Source organism: Microcaecilia unicolor, chromosome 11, assembly GCF_901765095.1.
Source record: "Microcaecilia unicolor chromosome 11, aMicUni1.1, whole genome shotgun sequence".
Classification (NCBI taxonomy): domain Eukaryota; kingdom Metazoa; phylum Chordata; class Amphibia; order Gymnophiona; family Siphonopidae; genus Microcaecilia; species Microcaecilia unicolor.
In genome coordinates this window covers 139,749,169-139,770,850 of record NC_044041.1, presented here as the reverse complement: position 1 = coordinate 139,770,850, position 21,682 = coordinate 139,749,169, and the positions used below count along the sequence as shown (strand labels likewise).

The 21,682-nt window shown below is 44.6% G+C and overlaps 1 protein-coding gene across 1 annotated transcript in view; it reads right to left on the bottom strand.

The window, feature by feature from the left end:
* NKPD1 (NTPase KAP family P-loop domain containing 1) overlaps positions 1-18,113 on the bottom strand; it is a 195,499-nt gene extending 177,386 nt beyond the window's left edge. The window contains 1 exon segment of the mRNA XM_030219752.1: positions 18,017-18,113. The gene's annotated coding sequence lies outside the window, so the exon portion shown is untranslated.
* Positions 18,114-21,682: the final 3,569 nt, after the last annotated feature.

The following is a 21,682-nucleotide window of genomic DNA, read 5'->3' as shown; positions in this document are numbered from 1 at the left end:
TGATGTAGACATTTCTATGCATTAATTATGCTTTCTCATTTAATCTCATCTCATATAAGATACAAAAATAACACTAAAGCGTGCAAGAAGGTACTTCATGAGAATAGTTACAGCATTTTCCAAACAGAAATCTAGATGTTAATAATGTGAAGGAGGAATTCCGTTATTACTTTACTGATTACCGGACCGCGTCAAGCATAAATGAATTCATGCCTCATGCTCAGTCATTTACTTGGCCATGGACTTGTTAGTGAACATTTTGCTTCTCTTTTCAGAAAGAGCCGAAGTACTAAATTGCCATCATTTGCTTTTGTTTCTGCCCTCTATCATGTTTATGCCGAATAGTATTTTATCCCACAGAAAGATAGCTTTTGATGGCATGCACAGTAAAACAAGTTTAATTGATTTACCTAATATGGCTCTGGTGGATATTATGCTACATAAACCAAAAGTACCATAAACTTGCAATTCAATCACTATGACATAAGTCAGATGAAAAATAAAAGATGCATATTTTCATGTATCTCAGACTATAAATATATTCCAGTTTAATATCTAAAGTTTGTATCAAGGGAATACATTTCAAAGGGAAAACATTCAACTGCCTTAAGGCATGGTTCAACCAGATGTTTTTTATTTCCCAGCAAATGGAACTAGAAATAGACTTCCCTGGCAATTATTTGTAATAAGGACATTCGTGCAATATGCAAAGAGACTTGTAATTAAGCCCCTTGCTTTCCAAATTTGTCAACAAATAACAGAACACAATTAAAAAGTAGCAAGGGAAATACTCTGGATATGACTTTTTAATGAAGACTAGTGTTCTATTTTCAATTATTTATTTTCAAGTAAAGCTTGGAAGCTTGCTAAGTTTGTGCCGTTTTCAACCTTAACAATTTTGCATTGTGTTGTTACTGATGCAAAGCTTTCTCTTACATGTCATAACAAGGAGATATAAATGGTTAGTATTCTCAATGGAGAATGGGTAGATAGTGGGATTCCACAGGGGTCTGTGCTGGGACTGCTGCTTTTTTTTTATGTTTCAACGATTTTTATTGATGACAAGTTGGACAATCCAACTTACTGTACCATATTAATAGCATGTTTAACAGGGACACCACTGACATACATTCTTATTATTAGTCATCAAGCTTTTACATTTAACCCTCCCCCTTCTACTAAATGTTCAACTGTTGACAACTGATTAATTATAATACAGCCAATCTTAAGTGCAGTATAACAAAACATTTAAAACTTACAGTGCTTAAACCGCCTGTTATTTCAACAATGTCAAGTTATTATTATTCAGCCCTCCTCCCCCCTCCCCCCCACCCCCATTCCCCTGTGTTGCTGGAGGATGCTAATTTAACCAAATAAGTTGCCACTTTGCCCACTCTTATCTCCTTTTGCTAGGAACCCCCCAGCCTTTCGCCCCAGACGCTATCGAACCGATCGCCTCTTTAACCCCCCAAAAAAAATCAGAACACATCCATGGAACTCTGCAATTTGACTTCTCATCAAGTCCTTGACCTCCACCTTATCACACAAGCCTCCATCAATCCAAACCTCCCAACTTGATCCCAGTTCCCCCCCCCCCCCCCCCCCCAGCAAGCATCCAATGCTCCTATTCTGTCTCCTGCTACGGGCTACCTGCACGCCCCCTCCGCTTCCCATTAATTGTATCAGGCATTAAGAAGCAAGCTGCGCCCTCTTGGGCTAAGAATTTGCAAGTACGGCATCCAGATCTGGATAAATTGTGCTCTACGTTTGGGAGATTGTTTTGAGTCCCTGGCCTCCCAGGAAGCCAGAAGGGACTGCTGCTTTTTAACATATTTATAAATGATCTAGAGATGGGAATATCTATTGAGATAATTAAATTTGCTGATGACGCAAAGTTTTTCAAAGTTATTAAATTGCAAGAAGATTGTGAAAAATTGCAAGAGGAACTTACGAGATTGTGAGACTGGGCATCCAAATGGCAGATGACTTTTAATGTGAGGAAGTGCAAAGTGATACATGTGGGAAAGAGGAACACAAACTCAATGGAATTAAATTAGTGGGGTTTAAAAAAAGGTTTGGATGGCTTCCTAAAGGAAAAGTCCATAGACCATTATTAATATGGACTTGGGGAAAATCCACTGCTTATTTGGATAAGCAGCATAGAATGTATTGTACTGTTTTGGGATCTTGCCAGGTACTTGTGACCTGATTGGCCACTGTTTGAAACAGAATGCTGGGCTTGATGGACCTTCGGTCTGTCCCAGTATGGTAATACTTATGTACCTAGGGCCCGATACCTGTAAAAAGGAGTTGACATTGTGACTCATACCCACAATCTCCCTAAGTTTAACATGCATCTGAAAAGGAAATTATTGCTCCTCTCTGAAATGGATGGGACTACATCAAAAGTTCAACAGAATGCAAAACAAATTAAGCCCTTACTCTCGAAGGCCCTCAAGGGGGGAGATGTAAATAATGAGCACAGGTCATGCACCATGGAACAGGGCCAAAGGGCAAGGCCGCTGGGCCCGGGCCAAGGCCGCCCCCCCCCCCGACGCCGCTGCAGTCCCCGGTCTCACCTGCCTGCCCTCAGCTCCGTCCACCACCAGGCCCCCTGCATTAAAATCGACAGCGCTTCAGCTCCGTTTGGAAAGACAGATCACCTCCCTTCGGGCCTTCCCTCACCGATGTAACTTCCGGTTTCCGCGAGGGGGCGGGACATATGGAGGGCATGAAGGGGTGCGCTGCCTTTCCAAACGGAGCTGAGGCGCTGCTGATTTTAATGCAGGGGGACCAGACAATGGTCCATCTAGCCCAGTATCCTATTTCCAACAGTGACCAAGCCAGGTCACAGGTACCTGGCAGAACCCCAAATCATGGCAACATTCCATGCTAAAAATCCCAGGGCAAGCAGTTGTTTCCCCATATCTGCTTCAATAGCAAACTATGGAATTTTCCTCCAGGAACTTGTCCAAACCTTGTTTTAAACCCAGATACACAAACCGCTGTAACTACGTCCTCCGGCAAAGAGTTCCAGAGCTTAACTATTCGTTGAGTGAAAAAATATTTCCTCCTATTTGTCTTAAAAGTATTTCTATGTAACTTCCTTGAGTGTCCCCTAGTGCTTGTACTTTTGGAATGAGTAAAAAAAAAAAAAAAAAAAAAAACTTCTACTCGTTCTACACCACTCGGGATTTTGTAGACCTCAATCATATCTCCCCTCATCCTTCTCCTATCCAAGCTGAACAGCCCAAACCTCTTTAGTCTTTCTTCATACGAGAGGAGTTCAATCCCCTTTACCATTTTAGTTGCTCGTATTTGAACCTTTTCTAATTCTGCTATATCTTTTTTGAGATACGGTGACCAGAACTGAACGCAGTACTCAAGGTGCGGTCGCACCATGGAGAGATACAGAGGCATTGTAGTATTTTCTGTCGCATTTACCATCCCTTTCCTAATAATTCCTAGCATCCTGTTTGCTGCCACACATTGAGCAGATTTCAGCGTATTGTCTACAACAACACTTAGATCTTTTTCTTGAATGCTGACCCCAAGGTGGACCCTAGCATTAGGTAACTATGATTTGGATTATTATTCTTTCCAATGTTCATCGTCTTGCATTTGTCCACATTAATTTCTTCTGCTATTTGGCTGCCAAATCTTCCAATTTCCCAAGGTCTTCCTGCAATTTTTCACAGTCTGCTCGTGTTTTAACAACCTCAAATGGTTTTGTGTCATCTGCAAATTTAATCACCTCATTTGTTGTTCCAATTTCCGTATCATTTATAAATATGTTAAATAGCACCGGTTCCAGCACTGATCCCTGAGGCACTCCACTGTTCACCCTCCTCCATTGAGAGAAATGACCATTTAACCCTACCCTCTGTTTTCTGTCCAATAACCAATTCCTAATCCACACCAGAACCTTGTCTCCTATCCTATGACTCTTTAATTTTCTCAGGAGTCTCTCATGAGGAACTTTATCAAAAGCTTTCTGAAAACCTAGATATACTACATCAACCAGTTCACCTTTATCCACATGTTTATTCACACCTTCAAAGAAATGAAGCAAATTGGTGAGGCAAGACTTCCCTTGGCTGAACCCATGCTAATTCTGTCCCATTAAACCATGTTTGTCTATGTATTCCGTAATTTTATTCTTTATAGTAGTTTCCACTATTTTACCTGGCACTAGGCTTAGAGGCCTGTAATTTCCCGGATCACCCTGGAACCCTTTTAAAAATCGGCATCACATTGGCCACTCTCCAATCTTCAGGTACTACAATTTTAACGACATATTACTAATATCAGATCAGAAATTTCATGCTTCAGTTCTTTGAGTACCCTTGGATGAATGCCATCTGGTCCAGGTGATTTACTACTCTTTAATTTGCTCAGTACATCTTCCAAGTTCACTAAGATTTCTTTAATTTCCTCCACATCATCATCCTTGAAAACCATTTCTGGTAGAGGCAGATCTCTTATGTCTTCTTCCGTAAAGACCGAAGCAAAGAATTCATTCAGTTTCTCCGCTATGGCCTTGTTCTCCCTGAGTGCCCCTTTTGCTTCCTTCGCAGGTTTTCTGCTTCTGATGTACCTGAAAAAGTTTTTACTGTGAGTTTTAGCTCTGTAGTAAGTTTCTCTTCATATTGCCAGTACTTATGTTGCTTCTTATTTTCTTCATTTGGGTCCTTTTTCCATTCTTTGAAGGACAATCTTTTGGCTCTAATAGCCTCTTTTACTTCACTTTTAACCATGCTGGCTGTCGTTTTCTCTTCTTTCCATCTTTGCAAATAGATGGAATGCATCTGGTCTGGGCTTCCAAGATGGTATTTTTGAATAACATCCATGCCTGATTTATGGGCTCATTTTCGAAACAGAAGGACGTCTATCTTTCAACATAAACTGGAACATGGACGTACTTCTCCCAGGGATGTCTAAATCAGTATAATCGAAACCCAATTTAGGACGTCCCCAACTGCACTCCGTCACAAGGACGGCCAAAGTTCAAGGGGGCGTACCAGAGGCGTAGCAAAGGCGGGACTTGGGCGTGCCTAAAACATGGACATCCTTGACCCATAATCGAAAAAAACAAGGACGTCCCTGACGAACACTTGGACGTTTTCACCCGGACCTGTTTTTCTTATGACTAAGGCACAAAAAGGTGCCCGAAATGACCACATGACCACCAGAGAGAATCGGGGATGACCTCCCGTTACTCCCTCAGTGGTCACTAACCCACTCCCACTCTCAAAAAACATCTTTCAAAATATGTCATGCCAGCCTCAGATGTCATACTCAGGTCCGTGACAGCAGTATGCAGGTCCCTGGAACAGTTTTAGTGGGTGCAGTGCACTTCAGAGAGGCGGACCCACCTGTTACATTTGTGGAGGAAACAGCGAGACCTCCAAAACCCACCAGAAACCCACTGTACCCACATCTAGGTGTCCCCCTTCACCCATAAGGGCTATGGTAGTGGTGTACAGTTGGGGATAGTGGGGGTTTGGGGGTTTGGGGCTCAGCACACAATGTAAGGGAGCTATGTTCCTGGAAGCAATTTATGAAGTCCACTGCAGTGCCCCCTAGGGTGCCCAGTTGGTGTCTTGGCATGTGATGGGGCCAAGTGCACTACAAATGCTGGCTCCTCCCATGACCAAATGGTTTGCATTTGGTCGTTTCTGACATGGACGTCTTTGGTTTCGAAAATCGCATAAAATCAGAAACGTCCATGTTTAGGAACGTCCAAATCTAGGGACGGCGAAATTTTCGAAACGAAAGATGGACGTCCCATCTTGTTTCGAAAATACGGGTTTCCCCGCCCCTAGATTTCGCTGTTTTGCAAGGACGTCCAAATCGCAACTTGGATGTCCCTTTCGAAAATGCCCCTCCACGTGTCCTAACCCTAGCAGCCAATCCTTTAAGCTTCTTTTTAACCATTTTCCTCATTTTATTATAGTCACAGCAAAATATCCATTCAGCAAAAAGTGATAGTCAGAAGCAAGGTCCTATGGCAGGTTGCATCTTGTGTACTTAAAAATATTTTAAAGGGTCATGTGTGATAAGCAGGTTAAGATTCAAAATTTTAATATGTTGCCTTATGGTTATTTATTATATTTTTACTTCTTTTTAAAAAGATTGTATGGTTTGCAGATGAATTATAAATGCATTCATTCTGCCATTCAACCTTTTGGGGAAAGGGGTTGGAGGAGGCTACAGACAGAACAAGATGAGAGAGAGGAGAGAGAGAGAGATTTGTTTACCTGTAACTTGTATGTTTCTCAGATGAACACTGCTAATAGCAAAATAAAACATTCAGATTAGTATCCTTTTGAAAGAAAAATAAAAATAAAAATAAAACACCTATTTCTGTGATGGATGGCTAAGGAGAAGGAAGGTTGTGGGTGGATGGCTACAGAGAACAAGGGGAGATGTAGGTAGATGGCTAGGGAGAAGGGGATGTAGGTAGATGGCTAGGGAGAAGAAGGGGGCTATGGGTGGATGGCTAGGGAGAAGAAGGGGACTATGGTGGTTGGCTAGAGAGAAGAAGGGGCTGTGGGTGGATGGCTAGAGAGAAGGAGGGGGCTGTGGGTGGATGGCATTGTCTGTTTCCGAGGTGAATGTGTATGAAATCAAAATCAGTGTCCTCCCTGTTGTTTATTTATTTATTTATTTATTGCATTTGTATCCCACATTTTCCCACCTTTTTGCGGGCTCAGTGTGGCTTACAATAAGATATGAATAATGGAAATACATTTGTTACAATTTGGTTATGGATTACATTGTACAGAGTTATGCGAGACATTCGAATATCATTAGGAATATAACAATGGGACATCAACATAGAAACATTGGAAGGAGACAATGGGAAGCTAAAAGGGCAGTATTAGACACAAAGACATATGGTGTACATAGTTTCGTCAATAAATGTATGATTGACTGGATTATGGGATGAGGGATCAGAAGTGGATGTATGTTGCATTGATGAACAGTGAGTATGGACTCTATGTGTTTTGGCTCTTTCCGTAAGTTTTTTCAAACAGGTGAGTCTTCAGTAGTTTACGGAAGGAAGCTTGTTCGTTAATCATTCTTAGGTTGCGCGGTAGTATATTCCAAGACTGCGTGCTCATGTGGGAAAAAGCAGACAATCCAGCTTAAAAAGTTGTCCTTTTTGAAACTGAGCTGGGGTTCCATGTATTTACCTTGCTTTTTGCTGAAAAGCTGTGCGACACCAGGCCACGATCTCATACAGCCGTGTGTAGTGGGGGGGGGGGGGGTGTTTACTCTTAAAACAGCTTGGCTTTTGTCTTTAAACCTGGAGAAAGCAAACAGCTCTTGAAAAAAAAAAAGCAAAAGTTGTCTTACCTGTAACTATTCTCTAGCTGTTCATCTGCCTTAGGGCAGCGTGTCCCAGTCTGCTTGACCCGGCTTGCCCTGGTGTGTTCCAGCTTCTGCAGTCTAACGGCCCCAGCTTGTTCCAGCCTGCCTAATCCAGCTTCTCCAGCTTGTTCCCACCTGCCGATTCTAGCCTGTTCCTCCAGTCCAGTCCGCTGATCCGGTTCTCCCTGCATGTTCCAGTCCGCCGATCCGGCTTCTCCCTCTTTGTTCCAGTCCATCTGCTCCTGACTATACCAGTCCATCTGCTCCAGCGCGTACCAGCCCACCTGTTCCAACTCTCCAGCTTGTTCCTGTCAGCCAATTCCAGCCTGTTCCTGATCCAGCTTCTCCAGCTTGTTCCTGTCTGCCGACTCCAGCCTGTTCCTCCAGTCCAGTCTGCTGATCCGGCCTCTCCCTGCATGTTCCACTCAACCAATCCAGCTTCTCCCTGTCTGTTCCAGTCCATCTGCTCCAGATCGCACCAGTCCATCTGCTCCAGATTGCACCAGTCCATCTGCTCCAGCATGTACCAGCCCGCCTGATCCAGCTTTTCCAGCTTGTTCCTGTCAGCCGACTCCAGCCTGTTCCTGATCCAGCTTCTCCAGCTTGTTCCTGTCTGCCGATTCCAGCCTGTTCCTCCAGTCCAGTCCGCTGATCCGGCTTCTCCCTGCATGTTCCAGTCCACCGATCCAGCTTCTCCCTGTCTGCTCCAGTCCATCTGCTCTGATCCGGCTTCTACAGCCCGCCTGATCCAGCTTCTCCTGCCCATCTGATCCAGCTTCACCAGCTTCTCCAGCCCGTTGATCCTGCCTGTCTCATCCGCCTAATCAGTGCGTCTGCTCCAGCTTGTTCCTGCTTGCCTGCTAGCCAATCAAACCAACCTCCAAAGTGCTACAGCCTGCTCCAGTCCTGTTGCCTGCTCCAGCTTGTTCCTGCCTGCCTGCTTGCCTGCTAGCCAATCAGACCAACCTCCAAATTGCAACAGCCTGCTCCAGTCCTGTTGCCTGCTCATGTTCCAGCCCATCCGTTCCAGTTTACTTCATTCCGTCTGCTCCAGCTGACTCCAGTCCTGCTCCTGCCTGCCTGCCTCCCTGTTAACCCACCAACCTGCCTGCCTGCTTGCTAGCTTGTCAGCCATTGGCTTACTTGCCTGCCAATTTGTCCTGCTGACTCAAGTCCTACTCCTGCCTGCCTGCTCCCCTGCTAACCCACCAACCTGCCTGCCTGCCTGCCAGCTTGTCAACCACTGACTTACCCGCTCTCCAGTCCATCAACTCCAAGTCTCCAGCTTTTCAGCTCCTTCTATCTGCTCCACATCTCAGTCACTACACATACACCTGTTACACCTCAATCTCTACTTATGGCCCCTGTCCACATTCTCTTCCTTGCCCTGTCCCTTCCTAATCTTTTCCCCCACCCCCCACCGCTGCCTACCACTGGAACTCATTGCCCACCCAGGTCCCCTCCCATCCTGCCCGCCACGGCAATACCCTACTCACCCCCTTCCCCCACCACCTCACCATCTCTCTTGTCCCCCTCCTCCCTCCTAGCTCTTAACCTTCATCACCTCCTTCCTGCCATTAACCCATCACCATTCCTCCTAAGTGCACCCCGTCTTCGTCGCCTTCGTCGCCCAACCTCCCCCACCCTCCTCCGTACTCTCTTGCTCCTCCTCTTGCTATCCGCTGGTGACATTAATCCTAATCCAGGCCCCCCTCACCTGTCCTCCTCCTATCCATGCAAACGATTCCGTAATGTCTCCAATCTCATCTCTATCCCCCTCCCCCCCCCCCTCTTCCCTCCCCTTCTCTTGTGCCCTCTGGAATGCCCACTCGGTCTGCAACAAACTGCCCTTCATCCACGATCTCTTCATCTCTCGTTCCCTTCAACTGCTCGCCCTAACTGAAACCTGGCTCTCCCCGGACGACTCGGCCTCAGTCGCGGCCCTTTGCCATGGAGGCTATCTTTTCTCCCACACTCCCCGCCCAGTTGGCCGCGGTGGAGGCGTCGGGCTACTACTTTCGCCCTCCTGTAGTTTCCAACCCCTCCTCCTACCGCAGTCTCACTGCTTCTCATCCGGCTATTCTACCCATTGCCACTCAGAGTGGCAGTCATTTACCGCCCCCCTAATAAATCCCTCTCTTCCTTCCTCACCGATTTTGATGCCTGGCTTTCCGTTTTTCTTGAACCCTCATCTCCGTCACTCATTCTAGGAGACTTTAACATACACGTTGATGACCAATCCGACCCTCACGCGTCTCAGTTCCTCACTCTAACATCCTCCTTCAACCTCCAGCTATGCTCCACCGCCTCGACTCACCGGGACGGCCACTGTCTTGACCTCGTCCTCTCCTCCTCCGGCTCCCCCTCCAATTTCCACACTTCAGTTCTTCCTATCTCGGATCATCACCTGATCACCTTCACACTTCTTCATACCCCACCTCAGCCCCGTCCAACTCTAACCACTACCTCCAGGAATCTCCAGGCTATTGACCCTCCCACCTTATCCTCTTGTATCTCCAATCTCCTCCCCTCCATCTTGTCCTCCGAGCCTGTCGACAAGGCTGTCTCCGCATACAATGCCACTCTCTCCTCTGCTCTGGACACCCTCGCTCCATCCACCTCCCGTCCCACAAAGCGTAGTAATCCCCAGCCTTGGCTGACCCCGTGCATCCGCTACCTTCGTTCCTGCACCCGATCTGCCGAACGCCTCTGGAAGAAATCTCTCACCCATTCAGATTTCCTTCACTACAAATTCATGCTATCCTCCCTCCACTCCTCCCTATTCCTTGCCAAACAGGACTATTACACCCAACTGACCAATTCTCTCAGCTCCAACCCCCGTCGTCTCTTCGCCACCCTTAACTCCCTCCTCAAAGTGCCCTCCGCTCCTACCCCCCTCACTCTCCCCTCAATCACTGGCCGATTACTTCCGCGACAAGGTGCAAAAGATCAACTTTGAGTTCACTACCAAACCATCTCCTCCTTTTCACCCTTTAACCCTCGACCAACCAAGCCAGGCCTCTTTCTCCTCCTTTCCAGACATCACCGAGGAGGAAACCGCTCGCCTTCTTTCCTGCTCGAAAAGTACCACCTGTTCCTCTGATCCCATCCCCACCAACTTACTTAACACCATCTCTCATACTGTCACCCCGTCCATCTGTCATATCCTCAACCTCTCTCTCTCCACTGCAACTGTCCCTGACACCTTCAAGCACGCCGTAGTCACACCTCTCCTCAAAAAACCATCACTTGACCCTACCTGTCCCTCCAACTACCGCCCCATTTCCCTCCTACCCTTTCTCTCCAAAATACTTGAGCGTGCCGTTCACAGCCGCTGCCTTGATTTTCTCTCCTCTCATGCCATCCTTGATCCACTTCAATCCGGTTTTCGCCCTCTACACTCGACAGAAACAGCACTCTCTAAAGTCTGTAATGACCTGTTCCTTGCCAAATCCAGAGGCCACTACTCCATCCTCATCCTCCTCGATCTATCCGCCACTTTTGACACTGTCAATCATGATCTACTCCTTGCCACACTGTCCTCATTCGGGTTCCAGGGCTCTCTCCTCTCCTGGTTCTCCTCCTATCTCTCCCACTGCACCTTCAGAGTTCACTCCCATGGATCCTCCTCCACCCCATCCCGCTATCTGTTGGTGTTCCCCAGGGATCTGTCCTTGGAACCCTTCTCTTCTCAATCTACACCTCTTCCCTGGGTTCCCTCATCTCATCTCATGGCTTCCAGTATCATCTCTATGCAGACGACACCCAGCTGTATCTCTCCACACCAGACATCACCGCAGAGACCCAGGCAAAGGTATCGGCCTGTTTAACCGACATTGCCACATGGATGTCCAACCGCCACCTGAAACTGAACATGTCCAAGACTGAGCTCATCGTCTTTCTACCAAAACCCACTTCTCCTCTTCCTCCACTTTCTATCTCAGTGGATAACACCCTCATCCTCCCCGTCTCATCTGCCCGCAACCTCGGAGTCATCTTCGACTCCTCCCTCTCCTTCTCGGCACACATCCAGCAGATAGCCAAGACCTGTCGCTTCTTCCTCTTCAACATCAGCAAAATTCGCCCTATCCTCTCTGAACACACCACCCGTACTCTCGTCCACGCTCTCATTACCTCCCGACTTGACTACTGCAACTTACTCCTCACCGGACTCCCACTTAGCCATCTATCCCCCCTTCAATCTGTTCAGAACTCTGCTGCACGTCTTATATTCCGCCAGAACCGATATACTCATATCACCCCTCTTCTCAGGTCACTTCACTGGCTTCCAATCCGTTACCGCATTCAGTTCAAGTTCCTCCTTCTTACCTACAAATGTACTCAATCTGCTGCCCCTCACTACCTCTCTACCCTCATCTCCCCTTATGTTCCCACCCGAAACCTCCGTTCACAGGACAAATCCCTCCTCTCAGTACCCTTCTCCACCACTGCCAACTCCAGGCTCCGCCCATTCTGCCTCGCCTCACCCTATGCCTGGAACAACCTTCCTGAGCCCCTACGTCAAGCCCCCTCCCTGCCCATCTTCAAGTCTCTGCTTAAAACCCACCTCTTCAATGCTGCCTTCGGCACCTAACTCTTACCTTCAGGATATCTGGACTGCCCCAAATTGACTGCCCCCATCGTATCGTCTACTCACTTGTCCTTTAGATTGTAAGCTCTCTGAGCAGGGCCTGTCCTTTTATGTTAAATTGTACAGCGCTGCGTAACCCTAGCAGCGCTTTAGAAATGTTAAGTAGTAGTAGTAGTACTACTGCTTCTTGGAAGGGGCAGAGCTGAGATTCCGCTGTAAGTTTTGTTGCTAACTAGGACAAAGGGAAGGGGAGAGGACCATGGGTGGTGGTAACAGACCCTATTGATCTCACACAGGAAGGGAATAGTTTGCTTTCCTGGATAAAAAAGCAAATAGCTCTGCCATTCTTAAAAAGCTGATGATTTAGCTTAAAAAGCTGTCCTTTTTTTAAAGAAAAATAAAAACAAATGCCTATTTTTTTCTGTGTCCTATTTTTCTTTCCTGTGAGAAAAAAAAGGTTAAGGGGCGGATGCGCAACTAAACTCCACCAAGACTGTAGGGGACGGTGTCAGGTTGTTGTTTTTTTACATCATTTCCCATCACATGACCCCATCCAAGATGGCAGCTAGTAGTGGAAACAGGAAGTGAAGTGATGCATACAGTAGTGGCAGCCATCTTGGAAAAGAGGTCGTAGCTGTGGCGCCACTTCCTGTGACATCACCATAAGGGGTAGGGTTTGGGTGGGGTTATGCAAAAATGGGTAGGGTTTGGGAGCGGGCTATGCAAATATGGTGGGGCAAGGGGCATTGCTATGCAAAAGGGGTGGGGTCAATACATCATATCCTGTGATGTCAATCAAGGGGGTGGGCAGTAAGCGTGGTTTAGGTGGTGATGTCATCAAAAGGGTGGGTAGTGGGCGGGATTGGGCATGAGTTTCAGTGCTGTGGGTGTTGGCTCCCGAGCTGAGATGTCTCATTCTGGCGTGCAGCAGAATTGAATTGAACAAAATGGTGTGGTGGTTCCTCCTGATGAAGTGAGCGAAATGCGGTCCTGCATTGGGGAACCGGCATTTGTATAAGGAACAGCTGACGACAAATCCAGGAGTGACTAACCCATTTCTTTATCGTGTACCTGTGGAGGACTTAAAGACTTTATATCACACTCGACGGAGGATTGCTTCATAGACTACTATACACCGATTTATTGGTGATAACTTTAGAGTCAAAATATACAGAGTACCCGTGTGGAAAGCCGGGACGAGAAATCTAAGAGGAAATTATTAACTATTTGTTATTTTAGTAGAATGCAATAACTAAGCGTAACATCATTACCTGTATATTTTAGCAAGAGAATTTGGAGTGATGTTAGTCAGGTACTACGAGTGAATGGGGAGTGAGTGAGTGGGTATTATTGTTTTTAAATATGATAAGTGCTCAGGGTAAAAGCACAATTTTTCAATAAAGATATTTGCTATTAAAACAAGCTGGAGTGCTTTTGCAATCAATAATATTGATTAACTTCAGCAATTCTAACGCGTCCCTATTTAATAGTAGAGGTACACTACTGCCAGGTACTTTGTGAAGCAACACTGAATTCTGCAAAGAAGCTTTTTAGAGCCTATGTTGCAAACCTTAACACCAATTCTGAACATGAATATCAATAACAGTACCTTTAAAAAGGCAGAAGTGACTATATACAACAGTAGTACGCATCCCATTAGAAAAGCCAGACAAGTCAAACTCAGATCTTCATACAAACCACACGCCAGCAGAATCTCTCACCTTGGTCACATGCAGAACACAGATCAACCCTCAATTACAGAATGAAGGACCAAAAATTGTCCTGTAGCTTGTCATTAGCCCTGCACCTTCCCCCCATCCATCCCAATAGCCCTGCATCAGCCCTTCACGTCCCTCCCCCCAATACATCCCTGTAGCAAGGCATTATCACTTCCCTTCCCCCATCCATCCTCATAGCCAGGCATCAGCCCTTCACGTCCCTCCCCCCAATCCATCCCTGTAGCAAGGCATTGTCCCTTCCCTTCCCCCATCCATCCCTTTAGCCAGGCATCAGTCCTTCCCTTCCTTTCCACACCATCCATCCCTGTAGTCAAGCATCAGCCAAGCCCAGCCCTTCCCCACCATCCATCCCTGTAGCTCGGCATCAGCTCTACCCTATCCTCACCCCTCCCTGTAGCCTAACGTCAGCCCTGAGCTCCCCCCTACCTGTCCCCCCACCATCTGGCATCTCCTCTGCCTTTTCCAATCTCTCCCCACCCCCACCCTGAAGCACACCAGCCTGTCATTAAATATATAACATTTTATTTTGTAATATCTTGGGCACTGCAGGGCCCACCCCCACCCAGAAACCCACCTACATTAAATATAAAACTTTTTTTTTTTAATTTAACCTGGACATTGCAGAGACTATCCTCACCCAAAACCCAACATGAAATATACAATTATTTTTTTTATTTCAACCTGGGCACTGAGTTTATCCCTGCCCAGAATCCCACCAATCTTAATTATACCCCCTCCCCCCCCCCAAGGCGATGAAGAACCAAGCATTATACATATTAAAACGTTTGTTTTACTTGCTGAGAGGACTGGGGCTGAAGGCTGAACAGTGATGAGGCAGGGCCCAATCCCAGATTAGCTGAGTTCAGCAGGAGTCTGGGTCAGATCCTAGGGGAGCTCTTAGCCCAGTGGAGGCATGCATAGTGAGTGGTGCAGCAGCAGTACTGCAAGGAGACCCAGCCCGGCCGAGCCACTGCAGTTGAGTGCGCTGTGGGGGCACGACAACAACTGGGGTGCAGGGAAGGCAGAGTAGCCGCGATGGATCCTGATCAATGAATAAGAGGCAGAGCGCGCCAGAGCAGTACTATTGCCACCGCCATGATGCATACCAGAGGTTCTCCCCTCCTTTGTCCAAGACAAGACATCCCAACTTCCTGTTCCCAACTCAAGCACTGACTGCAACAAAAATTAGGAGAACTGTGGCTGTTGTTGCTTGCTGCCGGCTGACACTGGACTGGAGGCTTGTGAATGACTGCACGTGTGAATGAGAGGCTGTGCAGCTGTGCCTGCAGCCTAACTGGCACTATATGTGATGTACTTAGATTTTAGCAAAGCCTTTGACACAGTTCCGCATAGATGACATAAATAAACTGAGTGCCCTTAGTATGAGCCTAAAGTGACTAGTTGAGTGGAAGCTGACAAAAGGTAGTAGTAAACAGCATTGGTGTAGAAGGAGTAGAAGTGAATCGATTTTTTACTCTTTCAAAAAGTACAAAGACTAGGGGACACTCAATGAATTTACATGGAAATACTTTTAAAACAAATAGGAGGAAATATTTTTTCACTCAACGAATAGTTAAGCTCTGGAACTCTTTGCCGGAAGATGAAGTAACAGCAGTTAGCGTATCTGGGTTTAACAAAGGTTTGGACAAGTTCATAGTCTGCTATTGAGACAGACATGGGGAAGCCACTGCTTGCCCTCAGATTGGTAGCATGGAATGTTGCTACTATTTGGGTTTCTGCCAGGTCCAACAGTGGCCAATCCATGTCACAAGTACCTGGCAGAAACCCAAATAGTAGCAACATTCCATGCTACCAATCCGAGGGCAAGCAGTGGCTTCCCCATGTCTGTTTCCGATACTGGCTAGATGGACCATTAGCCTGACCCAGTATAGCTATTCTTATGTTCTTATGACACTTCAAGTGTTGTGCCACAAGGCTCAATTCTTTTAACATTTTTTAAGCAATATTGTGGATCTGGCAATCTGGTAAGGTTTGTTCCTTTGCGGAAGATACCAAAATCTGCAATAGGGTAGATACCCCTGAAGGTATAGATAACATGAAGAGGTACCTAGGGAAGCTTGAAGAGTGGTCCAGAATTGGACCTCTAAGATTTAATGCTAAAAAAATACAAGATCATAGAGCAGTACAGTTTAGGGGATGAAGCTCTACTGGGCATGAAAAAGGAGCGGGACTTGGGTGTGATCGTATGTAATGATCTTATGGTGGCCAAACAGGTAGAAAATGTGACAGCAAAAGACAGAAAGATGCTTGGTTGCTTAGAGAAAGAAATGGCCAGCAGGAAAAAAGAGGTGATAGTCTCTGATGACTGCTCTGGAGACCGCACATTCAAAGAGATATAAGCCGGACAGAATTGGTCCAAAGGGCAGCTACTAAAATGGTCAGTGGTCTTCATCATAAAGCATATGGGGACAGACTTAAAGATTCCAGTTTGTATTCTTTGGCACAAAGGCAGAAGGGAGATATGATAAAGATGTTTAAATACCTCTATGAAATAAATGCACAGGAGTCAAGTCTCTTTCAGTTGAAATGAAACTTTGGAATGAAGGGCTTAGGATGAAGGTGAAAGGGAAGACTCAGGAGTAAGCTAAGGAAATGGGATTGAAGGGGGGCAGACTCAAGAAAAATGTCAGGAAGTATTTTTTCACGGAGAGAGTGGTGGATACTTGGAATGCCCTCCCGAGGGAGGTGGTGAAGATGAAAACGGTAACGGAATTCAAAAATGCATGGGATAAACGTAAATGAATCCTATTCAGAAGGAATGGATCCTCAGAAGCTTAGCGGAGATTGGGGGCAGAGCTGGTGGAGGGAGGCGGAGCTAGTGGTTGGGAGGTGGGGCTAGTGCTGGGCAGACTTCTACGGTCTGTGCCCTGAAAATGACAGATGCAAATCAAGGTCAGGTATACACAAAAAGTAGCACATATGAGTTTATCTTGTTGGGCAGACTAGATGGACCATGCAGGTCTTTCTCTGCCGTCATGTACTATGTTTCTATCCGCCTGATTTTCGAAAGAGATCGCCAGCCATCTTCCGACACAAATCGGGAGATTATACCCATGAGAGCTGTTGTAATATACACAGAGGGCTACCTTGGTGTACCAGACAATTATGAGAAGCTGTTATAGGTCTCCTGAGGAAGGATATTGAAACACGGCCAGTGTTGAGACCGGATGGATATTTGTAATAAGGTCTGAAGAGAGACCGGATGGATATTTGTAACAATACAAGATGAGGAGTGAACAGTGAAGTTTCCATGCCTGTTGCTGGTCAAACCTTTTACCATCTGTATTGGTCAAACCTTTTACCATCTGTATTGGATTATTGCCACCCATGCATGGAGATGTGATACAATGAGTGGATTATAAGTATATGGAAGATCGTATTGGTGGACCAATTGTGGGAATTGGAACGGAGAAAATTTATTGAAGAGAGAGAAGGTTTGCTGAGTACAGCACGGATAAAAAGTCATTTGTGGACTTGACTGTTCAGGGTTTGAATATCTAAATATTTGTATTTTATGGTATATGAGAGAGTGTGAGTTTGTGTGTGTGGATATAGTGAATAAATGTTATTTAAGAAAAGTAAATAAAGAGCAAATATATTGTGAAACTTGTACTAATTTTGCAATAGTCTTTTGGAAGTGTATGTTATACAGTTTGACTTACTAAAATGTAATATAACCCTTGTATTGATATTGTGTTTCTAAAGCATGAGACAAGCACAGATGATCCCCAATGGTTGGAAAGTTACAAGTAAACTTTGACACCAAGTGGAATCTGTGGTATTTTAACAGGAAAAGAAAATGAAATTAAATAGTTCTTGTCCTTGCCTATTATACTGTTCTATGTTGGTATGTTTTCTAGACTCTAATAAGACAATTGGGATAAAGCTCTATATCATTACCTATAATTGAATTCTTATTCCCAACATACCTGGATCCCCAATCTTTCACAGTTTATCCAGCTGATTTATAAATATCAGTTGAAACTGCAGAATTATTGCAGTTGGTAACATGTTTGTTCACCTATAAAGAGATCCTCCCTTGATAGACATGAAGGTCCTGATTCAAAATCTTTTCCCATAACATAGATTCAGAACAGCAGAAGAGACCTAATGAAAATTGAAGTCCCTTCCTTTATCATCAAAATGTAACTGTGCACTTTCTTTCCTGATCACTGTGACATTTACTAGAGCCTGCTGATGGCATAGTTATTTTACTTTTTTAGTGCCTGAATCAAACACTGGAAATTTTTGAGAGAGGAACTTGCTGAGCTCATTCAAATCATCTTACCTTGTAGAATACAGAAAAACTGTCAGCTGTCCCAGCCACAGAGTATAGTTCTGATTCCTTTCCCAGATCTGTATCTCCCTGTCACCTCCCAATTGTTGTCTTTTGGTCCTTCTGGAACTGATTTGTCCAATCACTTGAGCTAGAGCACGAGTTTGAACTAATTTTGCATTTTCTAACTAAACCTGTTTTGTTTTCTCTCAGGGCTGCTTGTTACAACATTAAGACCAGTTAAGAAAACATAAAGGCTGTTATTAAATTATACTTTCCTATTGAGATAAAAAGGGAGGCTCTGCAGGGAATAATGGGACCCACCCAATATGAAGGTGTGTAGAGTAGATTTAGAAACTTAGTCAGCCTAGAATCTTAGTTAGCACCAACTATTGCCTTATTACTCTATTAATTGCTTAAGAAAATAAGTTTCAAATTTCAAAATTGTTTGACATACTGCCTAGTTAACATTAAAGCAAATTCATACAAAAAAGGAAATATATAAATAGAGATACAAAATAAAAATAGAACATTAAGGAAAAGGAAATTACAGTTAACTGGAAACGCAAGAGACAGATTGATGAAAAGTAAAATTAAATTTAAAAAATGCCTTGTTGAATCAGACCAATATTCCATCAAGTCCAGCACCATGTCTCTGACGGGGGCTAGATATCACTTGGAAGTGTTGCCTACTTCCAGAGGAGTAAGTGATTCCTTTGTTTACCTGTCTAATAATTGTTAATGTACTCGATCTGCAGAAACTTGTGCAAAACCTATGTATTGCCCTCAGTTAATGCAAAATGTGTTTCAGCTCATACTGTGATGGACTGTAAATTCAGGAGAATGGTAACTCCTGGGGTACAAGATATATGAGCTGCTGACTATCAATTTTCTTCAAGATATTGTGTTTGGGTTTAGAGCAGCTTATTTAAAAGTCTGCTTAGTTGCTAAAATTCTCTAGGGACATTACTGTCCATTTCCTTTCTTAAGGAGACATGGCTAGTACTGTAAGTAGTATGGAATGTGCCTTTAGGTGTGTAGTACTCCATTTATGAAACGAGCTGCCTTGTGAAGGACAGGTCATCAATTATTATTTAGGTTTAAGGAAGAAGGTGAAGATAGCCTTAATTACACTGTTTTTTTAGGATTGTCTTCTTTTTGGATTTTATCAGTTTGTGGAATTCTTAATAGCACTGATTTATGATTTGCTGCTTGGATATTGTAGCATCCCCTTGTGGCCATTGGAGGTATCACAGCTTTTTTGTACAAATGATGTTAAATAAGTCACATTAGCCAAATAGTGGTTTGGGGGATGGGGGGGGGGGGGCACATACAAATGAGAAATAAAATGTTGCTTTTTGTTTATTATAACAGATGTTATTGAATATATAAACTCATTTGAGATGGTAAGTGTAAAGAAAAGTTATAGATTTTATTATACAAAAATATTAAATATATTGTACCATAAGATAAAATATAGGTAACAATATGGTTAAAGGTTGCAATAACACTTGGAAAAATACTGTCAAGGTATAGCAAAAAATAACATCAATCAAAGAATTTGGCTATGGGTCTCCAATCAAAACTCAAAAGTTCAGAAGACATATAAACTTCTGTGCTAAAGATGTTTCACTTTGAATGGGCTGTGTCAGCATTACTGCACTGGCAGCCGCTATTGCAGTTTTGTAAAAAGGGGGGGGGGGGGGGGGGGGGTTAGATTGGATTAGTTGAGATACAACTTAAAATTACTTCTTAGACATGAGTACTCTTCCCATTTCAGAAAATCTGAAGATTCTTGGAGTCACTATCGACCGAAACCTTACACTTGATACCCATGTGAAGCACACGACGAAAAAGATGTTCTACGCGATATGGAAACTCAAAAGAGTGAAACCTTTCTTCCCGAGAAACATTTTCCGCACCCTGGTACAGTCAATGGTAATAAGTCACCTGGACTACTGTAACACTTTGTACGCTGACTGCAGAGAGCAGACTATTAAAAAACTCCAAACAGCTCAGAATACCGCAACCAGACTCGTATTTGGAAAAACTAAATACGAAAGTGCGAAACCCATAAGAGAGAAACTACACTGGCTCCCTCTCAAGGAACGCATTGAGTTTAAGATCTGCATGACCGTACACAAAATCATACACGCAGATGCCCCACTCTACATGTTAAACCTAGTGGACCGGCCACCCAGAAATGCCAAAAGATCAGCCCGCAAATTCCTCAACCTGAACTTCCCCAGCTGTAAAGGACTTAATATAAGCAGGCATACGCCACTACCTTCTCGTACAGAAGTACCCAGCTATGGAACGCACTACCCACAGCCTTGAAAACCATGGACAATCTAACCAACTTCCGCAAATCTTTGAAGACAAATCTCTTCAACAAAGCCTACAAAAAGAACTCTTAACAACTCAATTCATTACCCATCCCACTCAAGTATTAAAATACACCTCTTAAACCACCCTGTCTAACACTTACTTCTCTAATCCCTCATACATCTTCTGATTATTACTGATTGTATCTAAGATTCTGTCATGACTATGTCATAACACTCTGTAAGCCACATTGAGCCTGCAAATAGGTGGGATAATGTGGAGTACAAATGCAATAAATAATAATAATACTCACATAGGATTAGGTACCTTTTACCCAGAGCATGAGTCAGCCCAGTTTTCTTTGATCTTCTCAGGTGCCCAACTTGCAGGACTAGTTGAAATATGTTGAAATATTGCTGCAGGAGATAACAGCAGTTCTCAAAATGGCAAAGTCTGTTAGTTTTGATGGCAGTAAGTCTTTACATAAGAAGAACCTATTGCCGTTTGTTATGCCAGTCCTCAATGGAAGGCAATGTAGCCTGCTTCTAATCAGATGTAATGGAGCATCAGGCAGTCTTAAGATAGCCGAGCCACACCTTGTGTGTGGGAGCGTCACTATTAGTACTACCAGTGCCAATATTAAGAAGGCAGAATCCTGGAAAAATCTGCAGACAGAATTTTAATATGTTTTGTAGGCCACCTGATCCTGGAAGGGTGTAATGGGCAGGCATAATCAACACAGCTGTAGACAAGAGCCCACTGTCTCACTACTAGCACCACAGAAGGGCTGGATCTACCCAGAACAAGCAACCTCCACAGAAAGAGCTGGATCTACCTAGATCCAACACTAATTCACACCAGAAGGGATGGATCTACCACTACTGTGCTATTAGACTTACACAGTGCTGTACAATTTATATGCAGTTACTTTCTCTATCTCTAGAGGAGTTTTTTTTGTACCTGGAGCAACAGATGGTTAAGTGACTTGCCCAGATCCACAAGGTCCTGTAGTGGGAATCAAACCCAGTTCTCCAGGACCTCAGTCTTCTAATCCTCCAGTCAGCTACCAGGATCAAGCACTAATTCCCACTAGAAAGGCTGAATCTACCCAGGTTAAATTCTCCACATAAAAAGTTGGATCAACCCAGACCCAGCACTAATTCCCAACAGAAGGGATGGATCTACCCAGATCAACACTAGTTCACATCAGAAGAGCTGGATCTACCCAAATGCAGCACTAGTTCCCATCAGAAGGAGGCCTGAACCTACCTGGATCCAGAACTCATTCCCACCAGCAGGGCTGCACCTACTCAGATGCAGCACTTGTTCCCACCAAAAGGGCTGGATCTACTC